Below are 19,811 nucleotides of genomic sequence, written 5' to 3'. Positions count from 1 at the left end.
ATTAATTTTATTTTATACATCAACAATGAGCCATACAAAGCAGGATCAAGAACTTGATTCCACTTTAAAAACAATGTCAAAATGAATAAAATATTGAGGAGAAAATTGAACCAAATACATGCAAGACAGATACTGAAAAACCACAGAACACCATTGAAGAAAACCAAAGAATACATAAATAAATGGGAAAACATCTCATGTTTTTAAATGAGGACAACAATGTTAAGATGGCAGGTCCTGTGCTGATCTACTTAAGGAACTGCCCATCAGAACTCCAGCTGGCTTTTTAATTTTTTATTTAATTTTTATTTTTTGGCAGAAGTTGACAAACTGATCCCAAAACTCATATGTAAGGGAATGCAAGGCAACCACAATGGCCCAAATAATGTTTCAAGTAAAGAACAAAGCTAAAGGATGTCACATTTCTCAAATTCACAATTTACTGCAGTGGGATGGTAATAAAAACAGCAAGCTGTGCCATAAGGATAGATGCACAGGAAACCAGTTCAGTCTATAAGGGCAGCCATACGCTTGTAGTCAGTCATCAGCAAGAGGGCCAAGAAGACCCAATATGGAAAGAACAGTCAATATATGATTCTGGGATAGCTGGTACCCACATCTCACATAGTGGGGCTGGGTCTCCAAACGATGTGAAAATTAACTCAAAATTGATCAAGTACCTAATAGGCTATAAACCGTGGAAATCACAAAGGGGAGCTTCTACATCTTGGTGATATGGCTTATCAGGCCACAAAAGAAGAGAAAGGTAAAATGAGCTTCTTTAAAACTAAACACAGCCATGTTCTACAAGACTGTAAAGAGAAGACACACCTGGCGTACAGGTGCCACCTCATCCCGGCTAAGGAAGCTGAGGCAGAGGTGCTGCAAATACACATCGACCCGGGAAACTGTCTCAAAGTGAGTAGCTTTTTCTAAGGGCTGGGGGTAAAGTGTTTGTCAGCTCACAGGTAAAGTGTTTGTCTGGCATGTATGAGGCTCTGAGTCCAATCAGCAGTTCCTGCAAAAATGGAAGGAGGGACAGAGAGGGGAAGGGAGGAAAGGAAAGGGCGGGAAGGAGGGAGAGGAGGGGAGGGGAGGGGACCAAGGAAGGGGAGTGGTCATCCACAGCATTGGCAGCGCTGGGGTCTCCTCTAGAGCTACACCTGCACCGTGGCCTGGTGCTCTCTCCTCGGGGACCGAGACCCTGCTATACATGTCAAGTCTTAGCTTCTTTCTATGACCCCTTCACTCCTGGGGTTCCTACAGCAGGTGCGCCGTCACCGATGGCCTCTCCTGGCTGCTCGCAGTACAAAGCCCCAGTGGCTCTGCATAACCTCTTCAATCCTGCAGCCTTCATGCCACCAAAGCTAGTGTCACAAACACATCACCAAGTCTGACAACTTTAGAGAGGCATCCTCACCCCAATCTGAGGAAATACTTCTTGGAAGACTTCACCTCAGGGATGCTGTGTCTTGTCAACCACAACTGACTCCCTCAGTTCAAGTTGGCCAGAAAGTACAGATTCTCAGGTCAAACGATCATACAAACAGCCATGATGACAACCTTTGCTTCCCTTTGGCCCATCACAATCCAAACCTCGCTGTCTGCATCGCTCTCAGCGATGCAATCTTTCAAGTCCCCTTTTGGCTTTGGGCACTGGATAGCTTTCCCAGCCCAAAGTTCCAAACGTCATGGCAATCCCCGCAAAGACAATGTGGTCAGGTCTGTCGCTGAGATACATCATCATTTCTGGTGCCAATTTTTGTATCAGTTAGGTTTCTCTCGCTGTGTAAAAACCATAACCAAAAGCAGCTTGGGGGAGCAAAGGGTTCATTTCAGCTGATAGTTTATTCTTTGTTATTGAACAAAGTCAGGGTAGGAAGTCAAGGAAGGAATCTAGTGGAGTGTTGCTGGCCCCCCAAGGCTTGTTCAGCCTGCTTTCTTAGACAAGCCAGGACCACCTGCCCAGGGACAACACCAGTCACAACTGGCTGTGCCCTCCCAACATCAATCATTTAATCTAGAAAGTGTCCCCACAGATTTGCCTTCAGGCCAGTAAGATGGAGGAATCTTACAGTGTAGTTTCCTCTGCCCACGTGATGAATGGAAAGTGTCTGCTGGTGAGTACAGGATGACTTTAGTGGCTTGTGAAAACATTCTGGAATTTGGCTGTAGAGATGCCTGAAGGACAGTGAACACACTAAACACTCCTGAATTGTTCACACGAAACAATAAATTGGGAAAAGAGAAAGCAGCAGGGCAAGTGGGTAGGCTAAAGAGGAATGGTACAGGATGGATGGACGTCACCATAAAAATAATAACATATCAACAGAAATAAGAGCAGAGAGTGCACTTTCTGCGGATGCTGGAGTCGGTCTGATTCGGCTGAATCAGAGTCACCTGGACAAGTGAGGTTACAGAGCAATAAGGTGAGATGTCAGAAACACCCCTGTGGGATTAGCGAGGCGAGTGTGGGCTCTTCTTGGGCTATGGAGAGACGAACACCTTCAGAATGCACTGCAGGTCAGTCTGGAAATTCTTACTCAGTAACTTTCTAGCCAGTAGTTATGCCACGGGATGCCACGGGCTGGGGAGTCTATGAGTTGAGTAATTTAAGAGCAATGGAATCTGTTTCTGAGGAGAAATACTTAGGAATTACGCAAGACAAGTAAGAGAACTAAGCAAAAGCCTTGTCACTGTGCCCACTCTAAGCATGTCCAGAAGAAGTCAAAGCCTCAGCAGGGAGACAAAGGCCTGAGAGCCGTGAAGCAAAGTTGCCCTTTACGGGAACACACAATTACTTCTTGGCCAAGTGTACTCCAGGTATATAAGAGAAAAGAAGTGCACAGCCAAGGCAGCATGCAGAGACTGGCCAGGAAAAGAGCATGGGATACGATAGGAACCAAGACAATGGCCTTTCTTGGATGAAGTCATTTCGACCCTGTACGTGTTTAAATCCGGCAGTGATGTAACTCTGACGTGTGGGAGTGTGCCTGAAACGCATCTGCCGCTTTCGCAATGCTCTGCTCGTCATAGAAAATATTTATAGAGCCCATGGATGCCCCTGCGGTTCAGTTTAGTTCCAGGGCAGCCCACAGGGTGGCCTCTGGTGTCTATTTGGCAGGATGGAGCACAAGCACCTCTGTAGAAGAAAGTGGATGGCTCCTCTCTGCTCCCACTCAGTCCCCAGAAGGCCCGTGAGTGAGCTCTCAAGACTCCTCCTTCCTCTTTGTTTGGGAGGGACAGACGGAGCATTCCCTGGTGAGGAATTCCTTCTAGAATCTCGGTCTCTCACTCACTGCCTCAATGAGTCTGTTTCTCTGTGTTCTCTATACATGTTTGCCAATGGCCCCACGACTCTGGTCTTACTCTGTACAACCCGGTAACTATAGATAGAAATCCCACATCTCTTCCCATTCCCCCAGTTTTCACCTTTTTGATCAACCACAGAGGTCCCACGAACCCGTACATCCTATGAAAAAGAACAGATATTTCCAAGGGGTGCCCTCGCTGGCCAGTCTGAGCGTCGGTACCCACTTCGGTGGTGGCCACCCTGAGCTTAGTCACAGTCTTGGTTGTGGGATACGGAGAACAATGTATGGACTTATCTGAGGGACAAAGAATAGTGAGAAAGAGCCTTCGGTCCTGGAGGCCAGGGAGGCCCTTTGTCAAGACACTTCCCAGTTTTCAATGCCCCAAGAAGACGTACACAATGGGGCCGGCTCAGTCACCAACTGGAGGAAATCCATTTATTTGCTCTGCATTGTTCCCTACATTAGATCACCCCCAGAGGAAGTTCTCTGTGGCTGCGGAGGCTGAGCCCAGGCAGCACTGGCTGGGACTTGATGCTGCATGACCCCCCCATGACTCCCCGCTCTCCCCACCCCAGCCCCCAGCCCCCACTTCCCCCACCCCGTCCCCCACCCCCCACCCCCGGCAGTCACTCTCATGCACTGGGTTGAGGTTTTGATGCTCCACTGTGGCTGTAGCAACACCTGGGCAATGACAAGCAGCTTCCAGGTAAAGTTTGGGAGCATGTCGCAGGGTTACAAAGATTAATGCCTAATTTTTCAAAAATCCAAGGAGAGAGGTTCTAGAAAATGCCTGTTTGTGGTGATAGAGTTTCCTGGCCCTGCTTTGGATAGGCATAAAAGCTCCTAGAGTGCTTTTTCTATAAACAGCATTTTTGGTATTTTATTCGGGTTTGTTCATCTATTATTAAACTTTGAGGTGTCCCTCCACAGGATGTGATCCTTGAAAAGATTTGGAGGACAGCTATCTTGCCAAGAGGGCTGGGGATGCTCCTGAATTGGGAAGGACATGCTTTGTTCTCTTTATCACAGTGTAGGACCGTTGCCTAAAAACGTTAAGAGACGACATGGAGAGAAAGGCCCTCTCACTGGGGGAGATTATTCATATTCTCAAATGGCCATCACTGCCTGGCACCAGGGCGCACCTGGAGGATGCCAGTGTGTGATCCAAGGCCACTGGCAGTGGTCCTCACCTCCTCCAGCATGAGGGGTCAGAGGCAGCCCTGAGAAGGAAGCAGAGCTGGCTCACTTTGGCAAAGTACCCTGGCCCGCCGCCCTCCCCCCCCCCCCACCGCCCCTGCCGACCTCTGACCCCTCTTCCTCAGGTGGTGCCCTGGGCGGCTGGCTGTGAATCTGTTTAGCGATAACGTTTTAGACTAGCTTTGAAGATCTCCAGTCTAGATTCTCCACCCTGCCTCTCGTCCCCCTCACCTCCTTCTGCCAAAGAGCAAGTCTCTTCCATTTCCGGAGGGCAAGAAGAGGACTTATACACAACTCCTGGGCCAGGAACCCAAGCGTGCCCTCTCTCTGGCACCCTCCGCGATGGGTCGCAGTGAACTAAAGCCTGATGCCTGTGTTCAAAGAAAAGGCCCAGCTTTGCCAGCTCTGACGACTGTAGCTCTCCCCTCTGAGCCTCAGGAGGGAGAACAGTTCTCTCTCTGCCTTGGCCCCACTAACCCAAAGGCCCCAAAGCTGTCGCATGACGAGCAGAGACAGTTCCGCTGTCCCACGCTGACGCAAAGGGTTTTGTTTCATAGTCGCCTGCTTCTAGCACTCGTGAGTCAGTGCCAAAGAGGAAAGCGGACTCCATATGTAAACAGTGAGATGCCCAGTCCATTAGTCCTCAAAGCATTCTGCTCTTTTGTTGTTCTTTTTTTTTTTTTTTTTTTGGTTGTTGTTGTTGTTGTTTAATTTGGGGAACTGCATGCCTAAATGGGGTGCTTGACTTTCTGCTAAATGGAACTAAGAAGAAATAAATAAATTTGAGTGTGTCAGTGAGTCCTGCCCTGTGACGTCTATTCAGTTCATTGTATTGCCTAATTTTTTTCTCATTAAAAAAAAAACCACTCGTGAAAGAAGAGTAAACAGTGGTGTGTGCCACAATAAGCCTCACGAGGCAGAGACAGGTGCATACCACGCTTCAAAAGCGAAGAAAAACAGTTTCCCCTATCATTTTCCATTTTAACAAAAATCAGCTCTTTTCTTCAGGAAACAAAAAAACTTAAACAAATCGGATATCCTAGGATTATTCTCTAAGCCAGCGGTTCTCAACCTTATTAACGCTGCCACCCTTTAATAAAGTTCCTCATGCTGTGGTGAGCCCGCCCCAACCATAAAATCACTTCATTGCTACCTCATAACTAATTTTGCCACTGCTATGAATCGTAATGTACATACCTGATAGGCAGCCTCTGTGAAAGGGTTAGTCGGCACCCCTCCCCATGGGGTGAGAAACACTCTTCTAAACTCTGGAAAATGCTTCATCCCACATATATCGGACGTGAAAAGACATCATCTTTACTCTCGTTTTTTTATTGTTTAAAACAGGGTCTCGCCGGGTGCAGTGACACACACCTTTAATCCTAGCACTCAGGAGGCAGAGGCAGGCGGATCGCTATGAGTTCAAGGCCAGACTGGTCTACAAAGCGAGTCCAGGACAGCCAAGGCTATACAGAGAGACCCTATTTTGAGAAAAACAAGCAAGCAAACAAACAAAAACCCCAAGGTCTCAGGTAGCCAGAAACGGCCTTGAACTCCTGCGCCTCAAGTGCTGGGATTACAGGCGCCACCATCCTGGGCTGTTCCTTTAGTCTTTATACTTATATTCTTTGTCCCACAAAAGCCAGAAGGAATCATCTGATTCAGTCATTCAACAGTCAAGATACGTCACGCTGTGTGGTGGAGCTCAAAGCCTTGTTTCGAGGAACTCAACAAAGGCAAGCGAGTGGGCAGAGATTGGGCAGCTGAAGTCCCAGCCCCAGAGACACCAAGGTGAGCTGCCCAGGACATGGGAAAGAGCACAGCAGTGGGCTGCAACGAACAGAGCTGCGTCGTGTTGCCACAACTCCTCGTCTCTGAGACAGACCTGCGGTAAACACCATGAACAGAGGAGCCACGACTCCAGATTTACAGAATGAGGCAAACCTAACTTCAGATCCTAGCACAAGGCTTAAGTGAGACGACACATTTAAATACTAGCTTTGTTGAGTAGGCATTTAGTCCTTGCACTTAGTTTTAATTTGAATTGAATTTTTAATTATTTTTTAAATTTTGGGGTGTTTTGCCTGCATGTATGTCTGTGTGTTTTGTATGTGAAGCACCCATAGAGACCAGACGAAGGCACTGGATGCCCTAGGAATGGAGTACGGATGGTTTGAGCTACTTTGTGGTACTGGGAACGTAGGAGTTGGCTCTCCTGCCGCCAAGCGGTTCCCAAGGATGGAACACGGGTGGACAGGCTTGGCAACAGGTGCCTTTACCAGCCGAGCTTCCATCTCTCCACACCACTGGCAAAACACAACACACTGACCAGTGTCTCTGCGGTAGTTGGATCGGCTTCTCCTGTCACCTCCAAGCATCGAGATTCCAGGGGCGTCTGTTCCATCAGCGGCTCACTGGGGCATTATTTAAAACAGATTTCAAAAGCAATAAAGCCTTTTCCTTTTGTAAATGTAACTTGTATCTAATAAGCCTGGGAACATACAGACAGGCTAACCCTGGAGTGGACAGCCCAGATGACGTCAGCCCGTTCTCAGCTCTTGATTACAGTGTCATTTCCTTTGGCATCAAAAGACAAACTATTACTGAACAGAGTGGGACCAGCTACTTGGCAAAGGGCCTGCTCGCTGGCCAGGCAGAGCGTCCAAGCTCTTCAGCAAGAGCTGAGACACTGATTTTTGACAATGGACGCAAGGTAAAGACGACAGAGAGTTGATAGCCCCACTGGGTGCCCATATCTCAATGGGGGAAGCCTGAGGTCACCTCCTTTGTCCACCCTGATAACCCTTGTTAGGTCGCCCCACTTGCAACAGAGTCGTGCCTCTGAGAGCATGTCCTGTGGCTAGATGTGTGCTGGCGTATTTCAAAACAATCTTGTTGTCACTTACCCCAGGCGTTTCCCCGGGGTGGGTGGATACTCACCCCGCCTCCTCAGCGTCAATCGCCTCACCTTGTGCTTTGTCCTTAGGACCCACCCTTCGGTTCCCCTGTGCACGTCCTACTCTGGCAGGGAGCTCCCACAGACCTGAGCTTCGCTCGCTCAGCCTGTGAACATCTTTCCTTGGGAGTTCATCCGAGGTTCCGATTTGTTCGCATCACTTTACCTGATTGCTGGGGGGGGGGGGGGGGGAGGTGCAGATAAGACTTCTGCTCATCTCATATTAGCAAACTGGCTCACCTCCCATTCTCCCAGGGAGACTCCTTGTGTGTGAGGCAGAGGGCGTGTGCTGCTGTTCTCCTGGCAGACACGGGGATAGGTCCTGGGACTCAGGACTCTCGGTATTTTGGTTAACATTGTGCACGTCTTACCCTGAAGATCGCTGGCTACATACTGGTGCACTGTGGACCAGTCCTATCAAAACACCTGTAACAGCATGGACACCTAGGTAATAAGAAAGGCATGTAAGCATGTACCTTCACACCTGAAAAAAGAATCAGAATGCCCCGCACACAGAAATTCACTTAGGAAATCTCTAACTCATCCCCCTTCAGCCCCAGGCTGATGCCCAGCTTCCTAGATTCTCCAGCCACGTGTGCCCAGCTGCCTACTTTCTATTCCCAAGCCCCACATTTCTTCTGACCCGCCAAACAAGGTATTTGGAGTTTCTTTCTTTCTTTCTTTCTTTCTTTCTTTCTTTCTTTCTTTCTTTCTTTCTTTCCTCTCCCAGATGGTTGTTCTGTGCACGGATCTGCGGGCCTAAATTCCATCATTTACATCATATTTTCATTTTAACAGAAACCCACCGCAGATGATGAGCTTTACTCTCCGGGGTAAGGACTGCTGGAGATGGCTGAGGCAGTTGGCACTGAATCAATTTCATCATACATGCCCACATCCAAGGGGCATCCAAAAGTAGCACAGAGGGAAAATTAGCTGTGCGAAGTACACTAAACACCAGAACTGCTTATATCTGGCCACAATAGAGGAGAAATTGCTTCTTTTCTCACATGAAACTTTTCTTACATTAGTACTATTGCTAACAATCCAATAAAAGCTTATTCAGGGTGTACTTTATAAATTTTATATGTAACAGTGAACTGTAAATTTTATGGGGAAAGAGAAGTATCACCTATTAGCTCCTGTTCATTTCATCCTTGCGGCCAGCTGAGTGGCTCACTGACAATATCTGAATATTTCTCAACACTCAAGACAGGGACAATCCAGCAGCGGAAGACTCCATGCCTGACCTCAAGTCATTTCTAATTTAATGAAGACATATATATCCCCAAAATATATCAATACAAAGAACCTTCATGTTATGAAAATCATGGCCCAGGGATATAATTTTAAGAAATGTGGGCATGATTGAATCACCTGAGAAATCAGATCTTTGTAAAATTACATCATTTCCCAACATCTGTGAGTGTTCCTTACAGGAAATTTAGAAAACACTAAGTAGCTTTGGAAGGGCATACCAAATATTCACAGCTCTGCCCAACAACAATGCAATTAGTCAAGTCTACTCCAGTGGCCAATCTGCTGAGTGCTTTTCATGCATGTCGTGGGGCAGAGGGTACCATCATACGTTCCCCCTGAACATTACATCGAGAATGGTTCCCTTAGACATATACTTTCCACAACTTGTGCCTCATATACCTGTTCTGTCTGTTAGCATCCATCCCTGTGCATAAGGGAGGAAACCAAGAGCAAACTGTCTTTAACACTGGCAAAAATCAGGTGCAGTTAAAGTCATTCTTTAAGGAAAAAAGTACACTTGAACATACCACACACATGCATGCGTGTGCACGCACGCGCGCGATATTAAGATAGAAAGGGGGCCCCAGTGGGATCTATAAAATATCCCACGCAGACAGCGTATTGGAGCATCATCTGAGGATGCAGAGAGAGGCAACATCTCCGAGCATTATTAAACAGGGACCACAAGAAATGCTTTCAAGTTTCTGAAATTCCTTAAAACAGTAATATTGTTTACAGCTGTTGTTTCTGAACTTTTTTTTGTTAGCAAAAGAGTCTTAGTTTTCAGATGAAAGAATGTAGTGTGGAAGATTCCATGAGGGCTAGGCTTCGGGCTGGGTGGCTCCAAATGGCCAGCAGGAGCTCAGCTGGGCTTCACGCCAGTGGCTGTAACTGTGGCGTCGCTATCGTGTCTTCATTCTCTGGTATGTTGGAACTGATCTGCCTCCCTAGTCCTTCCTGCCTTGAGCTGTGGACCCCGTGGTAATATCCATACACTGGGGGAACTGGGAGATGCACTTTAAGGTGCTCTTGAACCCAGAGTCTAACCACGTATTTGGAAATGCCTCTCCAAGATTCCCTGTAAGGCCTAGAACAGCGAGGCAAGAGGGAGGAGGGTACGGCTCTCCCAGCTAACACTGCAAGCTGACTGGGCTGTGCCAGACCACCACAGGCCAAGGGTCTGTCCTGATCCAGCCTCGTGACAGGTGCATTCGCAGCTCTGATCCACACACATTGATTATCCCATTTCTCCAGTTACATGCTGAAAACCACACCGCTGGTACTGAGCACCAAGTCTCACTGTTTCACAAAATGCTGACTTCAAGGACTGGTATATATCTCAGAGATAGAGTCCCTGCCTGGCATGGGCAAAGTCCCAGGATCCCTTCCTAGCACACATACACACACACTGAGGGAGATAGAGGGGAAGGAAGGGAGGGAGGGAGGGACGGAGGGAGGGAGGGAGGGAGGGAGGGAGGGAGGGAGGGTGAGAGGTGGGGGGAGGAAGATAAAGGTTGGATTCCATACGAGTCATTTAAGGCTGGTTTTCTATATGTTGCCTACCTCAAGTTTTTTATTTCTTTTATAACTAGAAAATTTAGAATATAAAATTAAGATTTTAGAACAAACTCCAAATCTTATGTGAGAAAATCTCTGAAAAGAAATTTAACAATGTGCTAAGAATGTTGTCTGGCGACAGTAGGACAGAGCATTTTATTTTGCATTCTTTGTATGAGGGAGGATGTGTGCTGGGTTCACAAAAATCACTACTAACTCTTATTGAAATATAGGCCAGTGAGTGTTTTTAAAGAAGGTCAGCAGAGTCTCCTTTTTTCTCTGCACATGCACACACAAGCTGAAGATTATATGGTCATTTTTCCTTTATGATTTTTCTCAATTTCTCAAATTTTTATTATAAACAAGTATCATTTATGCAAATATATGTGATAAGTATTATATAAATAAGAAAATAAGTTATTTTTCCATTGTTTTCTTCAATTCTTTCATGCCAGTGTTTAAATCAGAAGAGGGATAAAACTGATAATGTTGACACAGGGGCAACAGGTCTGAGGACTTTCTGAGACGCAGAGGTCATGCCGTGACTTCCTGCAAATGTCCTCACTTAATAAACCCAACTGCACAAAGGGACACAGCGGGCGTCTAACACTGCACCGATGAGGGAACCGAGGCTGAATGATAGATAAGGCAGGCTCGCCGAGGTGTCAGCCAGTGACGGTGAAGAGGAACCGGAACCCAGACTGCCTGGGTGATAGACACCGCCCTGAGCACAGCGTCACCTTCAGCCTACGGCATCCTACTCTGCTTACCACCACTCTTGTCAAGCTTGCCGATGTGGGGCCCCCTGAGTCCACACAAACAGTGACTTGTTTGGGAATCCAGAGTCTTTCTGCAGATAGGACATTTGGTGCTGGTCAGCACGGATATTTCTGGCACATTTTTTATCTAGCTTGCTCCCCCAGTTTCTTCTCTCTTCTTAAGAAAGTATCTCCCAGTAAGGCAGAAAGAAAACAGAGGAGTGCATTTTACCTATTCCGAATTTAAAAACTGGACTTGGACTCAGGCATGGAACCTTTGGTTGAATTCCCAGCTTCACTTCCTTAGCATTTTGATAGCGACTCAGCAGAGGGAAAGGGGACAATGGTCTCACAAAGTTCTTTCCATGGAAAAGGAAAATTAGGCACTGAGGCCCTATTCAACTTGCACACGAGAACTATCGTTTTCTATAACTCTTCCACGGTGGGAAGAGTTCGTGGTGTTAAATAATCACAAGTGAAGGCTGCAGTGTTTGTGGGCAGTCTACCCATGACCATGACAAAAGCCCTCACACACAGATCTCCTCAGCAGACTGTTCTGGACTCTGAACTTGCCTGGAACAGGTGGATCCTGACATCATTATTGACATCAAGTTCTGGGTTCTATATAAAATCGTCAGTGAGCAAACTCAACTCTCAGCTCTGTGGGATTTAAAGTTCTAGTGAGTGAGGTCAACCACAAACCAGCTGACCAGTGAAACGGTTAGTCCAGGAGGGAACAAATGACAGGAAGTAAACGTAGTGAGGAGGAGGAGGAGGGGGAGGAGGGGGAAGAGTGGCGGGATGGTTAGCAGGGGTACATTGTTTGAAAAGACAGACCAGCATCTCCACAGAGGTGACTCGTGAGCCGCGTGACTACGGGAAGTGGTGCGTATGACGGCCTCAGGAAGTCAAGTGCAGGATGAGGACACTGCCTGCGATCTGGTGCTCTGAGGTAGAGCGCCCTTGAGAGGAGAAGACCTTACGGTTGCTGCCACAGGTCCTGAACTAGCTGCTTCTCAGGCTGGGGGAAGATCGGGCGAAGACTAAAGACAGCACAATCACATGATCACAGTTGTGTGGTTACTGGTATCCACAGGCCAAGGCTGGGTGTTTCTCAGCAGCAAGAGACACAGAGGCTAAGACGCCACCCATGCCCACCATGAGAGAGAAACCCTGTCCCATAGTTTCCTGTCCACTCTCTCACACTGATCCGTCCCATCCTATGACGATGGCACCCTGTGACTAAGGCGAGAAGTTTGGGAATAAAAAACAAAAACCCAGCAAACAAGCTTTCACTAGGCATTGTATGTGTGTCCTCCCAGAAGGGCTCTCAACCAGCGTTCACTGTAGTGAGTAAAAAGGCACAGCACAGAGGAGGAGCGTAAAACACCGTGCTGAGCACACACCCGTCACTACCTCCCTAACACAGAGGAGGGGCGTACAACACTGTGCTGAGCACACACCCGTCACTACCTCCCTAGCACAGAGGAGGGGCATACAACACCATGCTCAGCACACACCCATCACTACCTCCCTAACACAGAGGAGGGGCGTACAACACCATGCTCAGCACACACCCATCACTACCTCCCTAACACAGAGGAGTGCACAACACTCTGCTCAGCACATACCCATCACTACCTCCCTAATACGTTAATGATGGAGTTAGGGTTACAAGTACCCCTCATCTACTTTGGGGCTCCTCTGTGTTGTGTCCTCCAATGCACCACCTTCACTCCTGATTTGCAAACGCTTGGCAGCAAACAGAACGGCAGTCACAGAAGGGACTGATAACAACCCTAGGACATAAAAATGACAAGGTCAAAAGGAAGAAGACACACAGAGCTGGGGCTGGACATGACAAGTAACAACCAGCATGAAGAGAAATGTTCTAGATGCCTGGCATTACTAGCAGGATAGTTCTGAGCCGTCCTGCCAAGGGGACACCAGATTAGGACAAAATACAGGGTGCACAGGGTATGGGAGGTGAGAGCTGCCGAGAAATTCAGGGTCAAAATTCTGATGAGTGAGTGTGTGTGTGTGTGTGTGTGTGTGTGTGTGTGTGTGTGTGTGTGTGTAGCTTTGAATACCTGTCAAGTGAAAGTATCCTGTTTAATTACCAGATATGTCTAGGATTTTGGTGCTATTGTATTTTTTAAGGACTACAAAGCTGTTTGTATTTTGTGAGATTATAGAACGTTAGTGCAAACGACTAGATGCTTTCATGTCCTTGTTTCTCCCTGTTAAACCATGGTTGCTGTGGGCTTGTTGGCCATTAGCAGATATAATTTTCTTTGGCCCTAAAAAGCAAGCAACCACAGGGTTTTGGGTTGGTTTGTTTTTGTGTTTTGTTTTGTTTTGTTTCTCAGCCCTGTCTCACAGTTTTTGCATTTTGATTGTTTCCTACTTTTCTCCTCTCCGCCCTGCTACATTTTTTTTCTACTATGTTTTTGGAGAGATTTAAGGAGAAAAGTATTGCAGAGACTCTCCCATCAAAGACAGAAGCTAAAGAAAAAACTAGGGGGCTTAGAAAACTGTCCTTAGCTGGATAAAATAAATCGCGCTAGTACATACACTTGCCCAAATAACCATGTCTGATAAGCATGTATAGAAATGCCACGACTAAAGGTGCTTATGCTAATGGCGTGTGTTTATGAGCTATAACTCTAGTCACTAAAGACCCTGAACCGTGGGAGACAGCAATGACCACCCACCACAAGGCCTGCCAGGGACACGGCAGAAGACTTCGAGCCTTGCATTACTTCCCGGTGACATAGTGCTATGTGTTTAGGACGGCATCGCTCTAGTTTCACAGTTCATTAACAAGACAGCCCACGAAGAGATTGCACTCTTATTGACTTATTATCTGGGCCACTGCAGCATACACACAGACCCTGACACAAATAGAACACGGTTTAGAAACTTTCAGAATCCGTCACCCACCGTAGAGGCTGGTAAATGTCTCTCCACACCACTGTGTCAATTTACATGGTCTAGAATTAGGAGGAGCCGGGAGCACAAGCAGATGAGGTGGGGCTGGTGGAAGCTGTAGGTTCTGGAGGAGAACGAATGAGGGACAAGCCTGACAAAGAGGCCACTGTACAGACCACAAGGGACCCAGACGGACACGGTCAGAAAGGCGTGGCTGTGCTGCTGCAAGGAACTGTGGTTGATAAGGATGAGTCCAGAGAGATTAACTTTAGACTAGATGCAGCTGTTTTGCTGTGTGTGTGTGTGTGTGTGTGTGTGTGTGTGTGTGTGTGTGTGTGGTGTATGTACATTGGTGTACACATGGGCATGTGTGTGTTTGTTGGTGTTGGTTTTTTTGCTGGCGGTTTTTGTTTTGTTGTTTAAGAGGAGGGACGCCTGGGACATAACTTACCACGGAAAGGGTGAGTCCGTCTGTGTGACCGGGGATCCCTGAGACAGTGGTTAGAGGAAACGCCTGCTGGGCGTGGCTTCAAAGGGTGGACAGTGAGCAGTTTGACTTTTCCCATCAGTGTCTAAATTTATCTCCATTGTTTCTTTTCTTTCTCTCTCTCTTTTTTTTTTTTTCTCTCTTTTGCACTAAATGGGACTTGAGCCCAGGGAAGGACAACAATGTCTTGACAGAGAACTCAGTGCATGGAAGACAGGGTCATCGACATTGTCTGAACTCCATGTGCCACAAAGATTACACTTGGAGAGAACAAAAGAACTACGCAACAGAAATGTCCCCTGCCAGTAAACAAGAGAAACGTGACTCCCTGTAACAGGCGGCTTCCTGCAGCACAGCAGTTTATGAAAATAACTGCTCCATTCCCACCCCTCCCCCAGCGTCTCTCCCTGAGAAGGAGACTTCAGACAGAAGGGGTTTCCTATGGCCTGGACTGCTCTTTGGGAGTAGCTTGGAGAAGCAAAGAAGCTGCCTGAGCAGAAATCTAACCTAGGCGCTCTTGCTGCACCACAGGGTGCCTGGCTGGCCGCCCAGCACAGAAGGAGCCTGAGTCTGCACTATGCTGAGTAACAAGGAGTCTATTTTCCCCTTTAAATGGACAGCAGACTAACAAAACCGATGCTGTGTGGCTCAACAACCCGCCTGATGTAGCTACTGCTGCTTGGTGTTTTAAAAGGCTTTTCATCAGCCAGTAAAGATTCTTCTAGAACAAGCATTCAGCTCCACGGTGGATGCGCCGTCTAGTCTAAGACCCCTCAGTGCCTTTGCAAGTCTCAGCACTTTGGAATAGAACAGCTCTGGCCTCGGTAACTGATGTCCACATCAGCTTTAAAAAGACCTGCAGAATCCCGAGATGCACAGTGAGGTCACCAGCTGCACAGAGGCCCTCACAGGCAGCACCCGCAGCCCTGGTAACCCGGACTAAGTCCCCTTTGAAGAGAGGCGTTTACTCTCCTCGGGAGTAAAGCACCTTAGGGAAGGGAACAAACACAGATACACCAGCTGCGACTCTTGGTGTCCCAGCACCCTCTTGGCCACAAGCACGCCCTGCTGCCTGTCCTCTGTTGGCCGATGCTATCGTCCGTGAAAGCAAGGTCTCTGTTTGGGTGGCTCAAAAGAGTCAATGGAAAGTGGATGATGGTGGTGAAAACGGATAGGCGAACTCATAAACTTTTCACGGCTGTTTTTGCTGCTGTTCGGCTCCTTTCACTTAAGTCGCCACAAGCTATACTTGTTGAACCCAACCAGCGCAGGTGATGAGCATCGTGTGGAGAGTGGGAAGAGAGGCTGCGTGAACGGCAGGTGGCTGCTGGTGAGAGACTCGGTCAGCTCGCGTGTGCTTTCTGTGGCTGCTAGTGAGAGACTCAGCCAGCTCGCGTGTGCTTTCTGTGGCTGCTGGTGAGAGACTCAGTCAGCTCGCATGTGCTTTCTGTGGCTGCTGGTGAGAGACTCAGTCAGCTCGCGTGTGCTTTCTGTGGCTCATTTCTAAACCCCATAAGCAAACCTCCTCTCTGAACCATTAGGTTGTCTCTGCAGATGAGTTTCCGGTAATGACCATGGGACATTTTATATACATTTTCAGGCCTGCGATAATGGGAAAACCCTTGGAATTTTTCAGATGTAGAGTGAACTTGCAGATAACACAAATTTGGGAAGCAATTTACAGAGTCTTGTTTTTTTATTTTTTGTTTTTGTTTTTGTTTTTTAACCTATGTTTGGGATCCAGGGAAGTGATGAGATGAGCATAGGCTGATAAAGCCCAAGTCTCGCTGGCTTCAGGAACAAGGCAAGGCACACCTCAGGACCGCCTTGTGTGGCTGCTAAAAGGCAGAGGGTAGCATCAGAAGACAAAGCTGACCGAGGCCCGAAATTAGAAAAAGCAATTTCAGTGGAATACGGAGCTAGAAAACCTACTCCATCACCACACTGAGAGACCTGGTGGAGCTGACTCGCTCTTCCCTGCGTTTCAGCTTCAGCCCCAACCAGAGCAACACGGGCCCGAGAGGCCACGAGAAGGAGAAAGGAGCAAAGCCTTGAGAAGGACTCTGCATTCATTTTATCTGATATTAGTGAAGGAATAAAACCAAAGAAAATGATTTTTAAAAATCTGTTCGCTCATCCTTACAGCATGGTGGATGCTAGTTCTGTGCTTCACAAGTACCAAGCAAATCGATGCTTCTACTGATGACACCAGGCCAGTACCATAAGGAGGGATGGCCGACGGAGAGGAAATCAATCACTCAAAAAGAACATGGCCCACTCAAGACACCACAGTTTACAGAGGGCAGGTAGGGTTTAAACCCAAGCACTTGGCTTGAGGCTTCATGACACAAGCTGCCAAGAGCCTGTGTTTGATGCTTGTGAAAAGATGGCACTGCAGTCCTAGTTAGGGTTTCTAACTCCATGACCCAAAGGCAACTAGGGAGGAGTTTATTTGGCTTCCATATCTCAGGCCATGGAGGGCTGCTGCTTAGTGCCTCGCTGTACCTTATGTGCTCAGCCTGCTTTCTTATAGACCCTGGGGCCACCAGCACAGGGATGGAACCACCCACCATGGGCTGGGCCCTCCCCCATCAACCACTGACTAAGAAAATGCCCTGCAGGCTTGCCTGCAGCCTGATCTTATGGAGGCATTTTCTCAACTGACTTTCCCTCCTCTCAGATGACACCAGCTTATGTCAAGTTAACATAAAGCTCAGCACAATTGATAAATATTTTAAGAAAGAAATAAAAAAAATGATAAGGCAGCAGGTTGATTTCTAGAGTCTTGCTTCATGGCCTTCAACTCTGACGACACATCAGAATCATCAGAGAACTAGCCCAGCCCAGGCCAATCAGAGCTGGGTCACACAGAAGGGTTTCCTAGTCATTTGCTCATTCAAAGCACACAGTGCAGTCGAGCTTGAGAGCAAGTGAGGTAGGCTAACGGAAATTCTATCTATCATCTATAATCTATCACCTATCTATCTATCTATCTATCTATCTATCTCTACCTATCTGTATCTATCTATCAATCATCTATCTTTCATTGTTTCACTTAAGAAATTGTGTGTGTGTGTGTGTGTGTGTGTGTGTGTGTGTGTGTGTTTTAATTAAGAAAAAGATAAGGGCTAGAGAGATGGCTCAGTTGTTGAGAATATTTGCTATGCTTGCAGAAGACTCGGTTTCCGTTCCCAGCACCCACATCAAGTGGCCCACAACTGCTGATAATTCCAGCTCCAGGACATCCAACACTGGAGAGGCACTGTGCTCAGAAGCACATGTCATCCATACAACACACACACACACACACACACACACACACACACACACACACATGCACACACATGCGCGCGCACACGCGAAAATAATAAAAATAAAATGTTAAAAAGAAGAGACGAGCATCCACACTCTAACTATAGAAAACTTTCAAATGACTACAACTGCATCCTCTCACTCATATGGATAGCCCCACTGTGAAGACCTGTACGTGAGTGGTTACCGGTACCTCAGCCTGCTGACTGGGGTCCTGAAAGCACTGCAGCATATGCAGACAACAGCCAAAGGTCTAGAGGCAAATAAATACTGCAGAATTATACTTCAAACAATCTTTCACCTTTCTCTATATTATTATATAGTTAAGAAAATATTTAAGTTGTTTAGAATGACAAAATATCTTGTGTTAGCTTACTTCAACTAAATAAATAATTACATTTTAGAATAACCATTGCTCATTCCTAACTTAAGTCACAGTGAACATGGAGTGAGGATCCAGCCTAAACGGTAGCCATTAGTCAAAGGAGACAAAAGCCATTGCTACTGCCGGGCATCATAGTGACCCACTGAAGGACCCTGTAACCCACAGACGGAGGCAGGATCTGCCATGCTGAGGCCCTTCCTTGGCCCTGAGCTAGCCACTTGCTGTGCCTTTGGCTTACAGGAGGATGGAGCTATGTGCATCTGTTTACTGGTGTCCTCTTAGCACTGGGTAACTACATTCGGGTAGGTGTTGGGGATATAAATCCATGTTACTGGCTCACTCTGCCAAGTGGATTTCTAACGGACCGCTGCAAGTTGTGCATCTGAACCAGTGATGATCTATGAGGAGGCACTACTTCCAAAACAGCTAACAGAAGGATTTCCACCTGCCTGGGAGATGTGCACCGCCAGTCCTGAGGTCTCCTGATAACCCAGCCCTTAGAGGCACGCTGTCCTTCTTAAAGACCTTCACAGGCTGTCCATCAGGAAACCTTTTGGTTTCTTCAGTTCTCTAAGTACCACTCCACCCCTACCTGAGGTCTCTATCTCCCAGAGAGTCCAGATGTGTGCGGGCAGAGAGAAACATAAAGCGTTCCTGAGCTCAAGAGGTAAGGAAGTGGAGTTAAAGAAATGCAGTCTACATTTGTTTTATGAAACAAAGCACTGTGTGGACAAACATCCTCTCATGCTTTGTGCTAAAATTCACCATTTAAAGAATCTTTCCTGCTGAAGCTTCGCTTTCTCACGCAATCCTGCTCAGCCTGTCAGAGCAGCCAATCAAGATTAGCCGAAGGTCACCCGACACAATCGGCAGACCTGGCTCTAGATAATGACCTCCATGGTGGGAACAAAACCTCCCCTCCTGCACAGGATCCCAGAGCAAACACAGTGAGCGGGAACCACCGTATTACGTTTCTTTCCACAGTAAAGGTGTCATGTGGAGAACTAAGGGTCACAGGTAGACCAGATGACTACTTTGTTGGAGACTAGAGTTACTATAGAGCTGACTGTGAAAACACAGAAGCTTTAGCTGCACCAGATGGGCTGTGGCTCAACCCCATTCTCTGTACTTTAACTGTAAAAGGACCAAAGGACAACTTGAAACGGTCCTGAAGAGTGGGCATAAGGTCAGGGCAGACATCGTTGCTATAGGTTTAAGAATGGCAAAACCACCATTCAGCCTTACAAAGTACTAATTGTCCACTTCAGCAAATTATCCAAACTGAGAGCAAGTCTGTTTCAGCTGCAAAGTGTGGGCACCGGCTGGAGACTTGTTTTGATAGGGTGAAGCTCATAATAGTGCCCAGCTGCGGAACGCCGAGACTCATGACAGTGGAAATATCTGGTAAACGGTGTTTGGGGAGCCTGGCTCATTAGTGAAAGATGCTGTACATGTGGTCTGTACGTGGTTTCTCAAGTAACAGAGCCCCAGGCATCTGAGCTGGTGTGAGCCCTACAGTTAGATCAAGGTGAAGACTCCTTAGGAAGACAAAGCCCCATTTTTTTGTATTTGCCTACCATGTACCTACCTCCACATTCATAAGAGAGGACAATGAAAGAAATCTCGCATCACGTCCCACCTACAGGAGCTCACA

At 47.3% G+C, this 19,811-nt stretch overlaps 1 protein-coding gene and 1 long non-coding RNA gene across 3 annotated transcripts in view; one reads left to right on the top strand and one right to left on the bottom strand.

The window, feature by feature from the left end:
* The window catches only part of LOC311585346 (zinc finger protein Pegasus-like), a 139,771-nt gene that overhangs the window by 37,892 nt on the left and 82,068 nt on the right, over positions 1-19,811 (bottom strand). The window lies entirely within an intron of this gene.
* On the top strand, positions 12,889-16,177 carry LOC311585249. The gene is made up of 2 exons (XR_014775160.1): positions 12,889-13,028; positions 14,626-16,177. It is a non-coding gene; the product is annotated as an uncharacterized lncRNA (long non-coding RNA).

The sequence above is a fragment of the Acomys minous genome, assembly GCF_964271855.1.
Source record: "Acomys minous genome assembly, chromosome: 15".
NCBI classification, from domain to species: domain Eukaryota; kingdom Metazoa; phylum Chordata; class Mammalia; order Rodentia; family Muridae; genus Acomys; species Acomys minous.
The sequence above is the reverse complement of the archived record's forward strand: the minus strand, read 5'-3'. Positions and strand labels throughout refer to the sequence as shown.